The sequence below is a fragment of the Globicephala melas genome, chromosome X (genome assembly GCF_963455315.2).
Source record: "Globicephala melas chromosome X, mGloMel1.2, whole genome shotgun sequence".
NCBI lineage: Eukaryota > Metazoa > Chordata > Mammalia > Artiodactyla > Delphinidae > Globicephala > Globicephala melas.
This window is the reverse complement of record NC_083335.1, coordinates 86509819-86517381: the sequence shown is the minus strand read 5'-3', so window position 1 is coordinate 86517381 and position 7563 is coordinate 86509819.

Genomic DNA, 7563 nt, shown 5'->3' with positions numbered 1-7563 from the left:
TATTTAGAACAGTGTCTGATATACAGTAAACACCGTTATAAGTGTTAGCTATTAATGTCATTATTTCAGTGTATCTGAGATCCTCTTGAATTCAGTGTTGATGGCCCTTGCCAGCCTCTTCACATGCCTGTGATGTTTGCTGACATTTTCTAGTCCTGGTTTCTCTTCATAGTAAACCTTTCTTCTGCCTTCCCAGGCCCTATCAAAAACAAAAGTTTGGGGGACAGGCAATATTATCAGGCAGTCTTTTGACCCCCATTTGGCCATATAAGAATGGGCCTTGGGCTTGGAACACTTCCTGACCAAGAGATAAAGAGCCCACACAACCTCTGCTTGAGTGAATATCTTTCCCTGTTGCCAGCTCAATGTATGCTCCTTTGTACCACTTAAGCATGTGTGTCATATGGCACCTGGCCAACCCCACTGCTGTATCTGTCCAATGAGGGGAGGGGACAGGGCCTTTTACTAAGGTACAAGAGAGGTGTGCAAAGGCAAACTGCCCTGAGTCAGCTGTGGAGAGAGACCCAGTGGCCACGGGGGACCAACACACACTACTGAAGCTGATCTTGCTGTCTCTTCTCTATGTAAGTAAAGTACTGTTGCATTCAGTACTTGACTGCATTGTATTTTCCTTGGTGACTCCAATATCAAGATGCAGTGGGCAGAAGTGTTTGGAATCCTCACCTGGGACTGGCAACCAGTACACAGTGTTCTTCTCGACAAAAACAAAACAAAACAAAAAATTCTACTCAGGGGAATTCCCTGGTGATCCAATGGTTAGGTCTCTGTGCTTTCACTGCCGCGGGTGCGGGTTCAATCCCTGGTCAGGGAACTAAGATCCCACAAGCCAGGGCGGCCAAAAAAAATTTCCACTCAGGAAGTCCATTTGCAAGAATGACAGGTAAGCCTGGGAGGCTCTAGTGTCATGAACTCCTGGCTTCAGTTCTAGCTCAAGCCAGTAAGAACTAAGTCACCCTGACTCGGCCACTGACTCCTCACAAGGTGTCTCCCCAGCATGAGAAAACGAAATGAGCAAGGGTATGAATGCATGTCTCAAGGCCTGAACAAATGTTAACTCAAAAAACAAGCAAAGAGCCTCACACCCATGTCCTTTCTGAGAATGTTCCTTTGGTAATGAGGCTTTTCTGCAGAGTTGTTGAGAGTCCCCTGTCTGGTATCTTGAATCCAGCCAGAGTCCTAGTAGGATTGACACTCACAAGTGCAGTAGGAAGAGGGGAATTTTGCTGTATTTTTTTGGTGGGTAGTTCAGGGTAATGAATTAATATTTGTTGAGTGAGCATCCACCTCTACTACACTACTGTGTGAGGTCCTATAACAGGTATAAAACAGACAATGAGTTGTTAAACATAAGATAATTGAGCATAAGACAAAGCTCTTGGCATGGAGAGTCTTCCAGTAGGGCTGAAACCTGTCTAACAATGCTACATCTATAGGAGAATAATAAATGCATTAAGGGGGACTTTGGAAGAACAAAAGAGCTTCAACAGAAAATTGGGGAAGCCTCCATAGAAGAAGTGACATTTGAGCAGGGCCTTGAAGAATGGCCAGGGTTTAGCATGCAGAGATGTGAATGGGAGTGAGAGGAAAGAAGGGTATTGCAGGCAAAGGAAAGATTGGGTTGGCCAAGAAGTTCGTTCAGGTTTTTCCATACCATGTTATGGAAAAACAAGAACTTGTTGGCCAACCCAATAGCTTGAATAAACTACAGAGGTGAAAATGAGTAAAGGGCATTTGTGTAGGAAACCCAGATTTGGTATGAAAGGAATGGGGAGAGTTAGGCTGAAAAGATGGCTTTGACCAGACTTGATAGTACTTAAATGCTGGACTAAGTTAGATTTGGGGTTTTAGACATTGGATACAACTGAAGGATTAAGAGATGGCAGGCCTGGATGAGAGTTACACTTTAAAAAGTTAACCTGCTGAGGGGGACCTTCAAGATGGCAGAGGAGTAAGACATGGAGACAACCTTCCTCCCCACAAATACATCAAAAATACATCTACGTGTGGAACAACTTCTACAGAACACCTACTGAATGCTAGCAAAAGACCTCAGACTTCCCCAAAGACAAGAAAATCACGACACCCCGGGTAGAGCAAAAGAAAAAAGAAAAAACAAAGACAAAAGAATAGGGATGGGACCTGCACCTTTGGGAGGGAGCTGTGAGGGAGGAAAAGTTTCCACACTCTAGGAAGACTCTTCACTGGTGGAGATGGGGGGTGGGTAGGGGGGAAACTTCAGAGCCACAGAGGAGAGCACAGCAATAGGGGTGCAGAGGGCAAAGCGGAGAGATTCCCACAGAGAGGATCAGTGCCAACCAGCACTCACCAGCTTCGGAGGTCAGATCCCAGGGAGAGGACTGGGGTTGGCTGCGTGAACACAGCCTGAAGGGGGCTAGTGTACCACAGCTAGCTGGGAGGGAGTCCAGGAAAAAGTCTGGAACTGCCTAAGAGGCAAGAGACCATTGTTTTGGGGTGCATGAGGAGAGGGGATTCCTTCCCTGTGTGCCCACAGAAGGCAGAGCACCACTTAAGCAAGCTCCAGAGATGGTGGCGAGCCACGGCTATCACCTCAGACCCCAGAGACAGGCACGAAGTGCTATAGCTGCTGCTGCAGCCACCAAGAAGGCTGTGCACCAGCACAGGTCAGTATCCACACCAACCCCCTAGAAGCCTGCTCAGCTTGCCACTGCCAGGGTCCTGAGGTACAGGGACAACTGCCCCAGGAGAACCCATGGCACGCCTCGGGCTGTTGCAATGTCATGCTGGCCTCTGCTGCTGCACGCTTGCCCTGCATTCAAATTATGACTACCATACCCCTTCCTCTCCCTGGCCTGAGAGAGCAACAGAGCCCTAATCAGCCACTGCTTTAACCCCGTCCTGTCTGGGCAGGGAACAGACACCTGAGGGCACCTACACAGAGAGGCAGGGCCAAAACCAAAGCTGAACCCCAGGAGGCGTGCAAACAAAAAAGAGAAAGGGCAAGTGCTCCATGAAGCCTCAGGAGCAGTGGATGAAATCCCCAAAATCAAGTTGATGAACCCGGCATCTGTGGAATACCTGATTAGACAACAAATGTTCCCAAAACTGAGGCAGTGGAGTTTGGGAGCAACTGTAGATTTGGGGTTTGTTATCTGTGACTGATTTGTTTCTGATTTTTATGTTTCTCTTAGTTTAGTTTTTAGTGCTTGTTATCAATGATGGATTTGTTTATTGGTTTGGTTGCTCTCTTCCTTTTTTATTTTATTTCTTTATTTTTATTTTATTATTATTTTTATTTTATTAATTAAACATTTTTTAATTTAATTTTAGTTTTTTTTCTTTTGAGCTGTGTGGCTAATGGGGTCTTGGTGCTCCAGCCAGGTGTCAGGCCTGAGCATCCAAGGTGGGAGAGCCGAGTCCAGGACACGCGACAAACAGAGACCTCCCGGCCCCATGTAATATCAATCAGCAAGAGCTCTCCCAGAGATCTCCGTCTCAACACTAAGACCCAGGTCCACCCAATGACCAGCAAGTTCCAGTGCTGGACGCTCCATGCCAAACAACTAGCAACACAGGAACATGACACCACCATTAGCAGAGAGGCTGCCTAAAATCATAATAAGGTCACAGACACCCCAAAACACACCACCAGAGAAGGTCCTGCTCACCAGAAAGACAAGATCCGGTCCAAATCACCAGAACACCGGCACCTGTCCCCTCCATCAGGAAGCTTACACAAGCCACTAAACCAACCTCACCCACTGGGGGCAGACACAAAACAACGGGAACTACAAACCTGCAGCCTGTGAAAAGGAGAACCCAAACACAGTAAGATAAGCAAAATGAGAAGACAGAAAAACACAGCAGATGAAGGAGAAAGATAAAAACCCACCAGACCTAACAAATGAAGAGGAAATAGGCAGTCTACCTGAAAAAGAATTCAAAATAATGATAGTAAAGATGATCCAAAATCTTGGAAATAGAATAGACAAAATGCAAGAAACATTTAACAAGGACCTAGAAGAACTAAAGATGAAACAAGCAACAATGAACAACACAATAAATGAAATTAAAAATTCTCTACAAGGAATCAATAGGGGAATAACTGAGGCAGAGAAACGGATAAGTGACCTGGAAGATAAAAGACTGGAAATAACTACTGCAGAGAAGAATAAAGAAAAAACAATAAAAAGACTTGAGGACAGTCTCAGAGACCTCTGGGACAACATTAAACACACCAACATTCAAATTATAGGGGTCCCAGAAGAAGGAGAGAAAAAGAAAGGCACTGAAAAAATATTTGAAGAGATTATAGTTGAAAACTTCCCTAATATGGGAAAGGAAATAGTCACTCAAGTCCAGGAAGCGCAGAGAGTCCCATACAGGATAAATCCAAGGAGAAACATGCCAAGACACATATTAATCAAACTATCAAAAATTAAATACAAAGAAAAAACATTAAAAGCAGCAAGAGAAAAGCAACAAATAACATACAAGGGAATCCCCATAATGTTAACAGCTGATCTTTCAGCAGAAACTCTGCAAGCCAGAAGGGAGTGACAGGACATATTTAAAATGATGAAAGGGAAAAACCTACAACCAAGATTACTCTACCCAGCAAGGATCTCATTCAGATTCCATGGAGAAATTAAAACCTTTACAGACAACCAAAGCTAAGAGAATTCAGCACCACCAAACCAGCTTTACAACAAATGCTAAAGGAACTTCTCTAGGCAGGAAACACAAGAGAAGGAAAACACCTACAATAACAAACCCACAACAATTAAGAAATGGTAATAGGAACATACATATCGATTTATCTTAAATGTAAATGGATTAAATATTCCAACCAAAAGAAACAGACTGGCTGAATGGATACAAAAACAAGACCCGTATATATGCTGTCTACAAGAGACCGACCTCAGACCTAGGGACACATACAGACTGAAAGTGAGGGGATGGAAAAAGATATTCCATGCAAATGGAAATCAAAAGAAAGCTGGAGTAACAATTCTCATATCAGACAAAATAGAGTTTAAAATAAAGACTAGTACAAGAGACAAAGAAGGACACTACATAATGATCAAGGGATCAATCCAAGAAGATATAACAGTTGTAAATATTTATGCAGCCGATATACAAGCACCTTGATACATAAAGCAAATGCTAATGGCCATAAAAAGGGAAATCAACAGTAACACAATCATAGTAGAGGACTTTAACACCCCATTTTCAGCAATGGACAGATCATCCAAGATGAAAATAAATATGGCAACAGAAGTTTTAAATGATACATTAAACAAGATGGACTTAATTGATATTTATAGGACATTCCATCCAAAAACAACAGAATACACTTTCATGTCAAGTGCTCATGGAACATTCTCCAGGATAGATCATATCTTGGGTCACAAACCAAGCCTTGGTAAATTTAAGAAAATTGAAATCATGTCAAGTACCTTCTCCAACCACGACACTATGAGATTAGATATCAATTACAGGAAAAATTCTGTAAAAAATACAAAAACATGGAAGCTAAACAATACACTACTCAATAACCAAGTGATCACTGAAGAAATCAAAGCGGACATCACAAAATATCTAGAAACAAATGACAAAGAAAACATGATGACCCAAAACCTATGGGATGCAGCAAAAGCAGTTCTAACAGGGAAGTTTATAGCAATACAATCCTACCTCAAGAAACAAGAAATATCTCAAATAAACAACCTAACCTTACACCTAAAACAATTAGAGAAATAAGAACAAAAAAAAAACCCCTAGGTTAGCAGAAGGAAAGAAATCATAAAGATCAGATCAGAAATAAATGAAAAAGAAATGAAGAAAACAATAGCAAAGATCAATAAAACTAAAAGCTGGTTCTTTGAGAAGATAAACAAAATTGAGAAAACATTAGCCAGACTCATCAAGAAAAAAAGGGAGAAGACTCAAATCAATAAAATTAGCAATGAAAAAGGAGAAGTAACAACTGACACTGCAGAAATACAAAGGATCATAAGAGATTACTACAAGCAACTATATGCCAATAAACTGGAAACCTGGAAGAAATGGAAAAATTCTTAGAAAAGCACAACATTCCAAGACTGAACCAGGAAGAAATAGAAAATATAAACAGACCAAACACAAGCACTGAAATTGAGACTGTGATTAAAATCTTCCAACCAACAAAAGCCCAGGACCAGATGGCTTCACAGGCAAATTCTATCAAACATTTAGAGAAGAGCTAACACCTTTCCTTCTCAAACTCTTCCAAAATATAGCAGAGGGAGGAACACTCCCAAACTCATTCTACAAGGTTACCATCACCCTGACACCAAAACCAAAGAAAAATGTCATAAAGAAAGATAACTACAGGCAAATATTACTGATGAACATAGATGCAAAAATCCTCAACAAAATACTAGCAAACAGAATCCAACAGCACATTAAAAGGATCATACACCATGATCAAGTGGGGTTTATCCCAGGAATGCAAGGATTCTTCAAAAGACACAAAGCAAGCAATGTGATACACCATATTAACAAATTGAAGGAGAAAAACCATATGATCATGTCAATAGATGCAGAAAAAGCTTTTGACAAAATTCAACACCCATTTATGATAAAAACCCTCCAGAAAGTAGGCATAGAGGGAACTTACCTCAACATAATAAAGGCCATATATGACAAACCCACAGCCGACATTATTCTCAACGGTGAAAAACTGAAACCATTTCCTCTAAGATCAGGAACAAGAGAAGGTTGTCCACTCTCACCACGATTATTCAACATTGTTTTGGAAGTTTTAGCCACAGCAATCAGAGAAGAAAAAGAAATAAAAGGAATCCAAATCGGAAAAGAAGAAGTAAAGCTGTCACTGTTTGCAGATGACATGATACTATACGTACAGAATCCTAAAGATGCTACCAGAAAACTACTAGAGCTAATCAATGAATTTGGTAAAGTAGCAGGATACAAAATTAATGCACAGAAATCTTTTGCATCCCTATACACTGATGAAAAATCTGAAAGAGAAATTAAGGAAACACTTCCCTTTACCATTGCAACAAAAAGAATAAAATACCTAGGAACAAACCTACCTAAGGAGACAAAAGACCTGTATGCAGAAAACTAAGACACTGATGAAAGAAATTAAAGACCATACAAACAGATGGAGATATATACCATGTTCTTGGATTAGAAGAATCAACACTGTGAAAATGACTACACTACACAAAGCAAACTACAGATTCATTGCAGTCCCTATCAAACTACCACTGACATTTTTCACAGAACTAGAACAAAGAATTTCACAGTTTGTATGGAAACACAAAAGACCCTGAATAGCCAAAGCAACCTTGAGAAAGAAAAACGGAGCTGGGGAAATCAGGCTCCCTGACTTCAGACTATAGTACAAAGCTACAGTAATCAAGGCAATAATGTACTGACACAAAAACAGAAATATAGATCATGGGAACAGGATAGAAAACCCAGAGATAAGCCCAAGCACATATGGTCTCCTTATCTTTGATAAAGGAGGCAAGAATATACAATGGAGAAAAG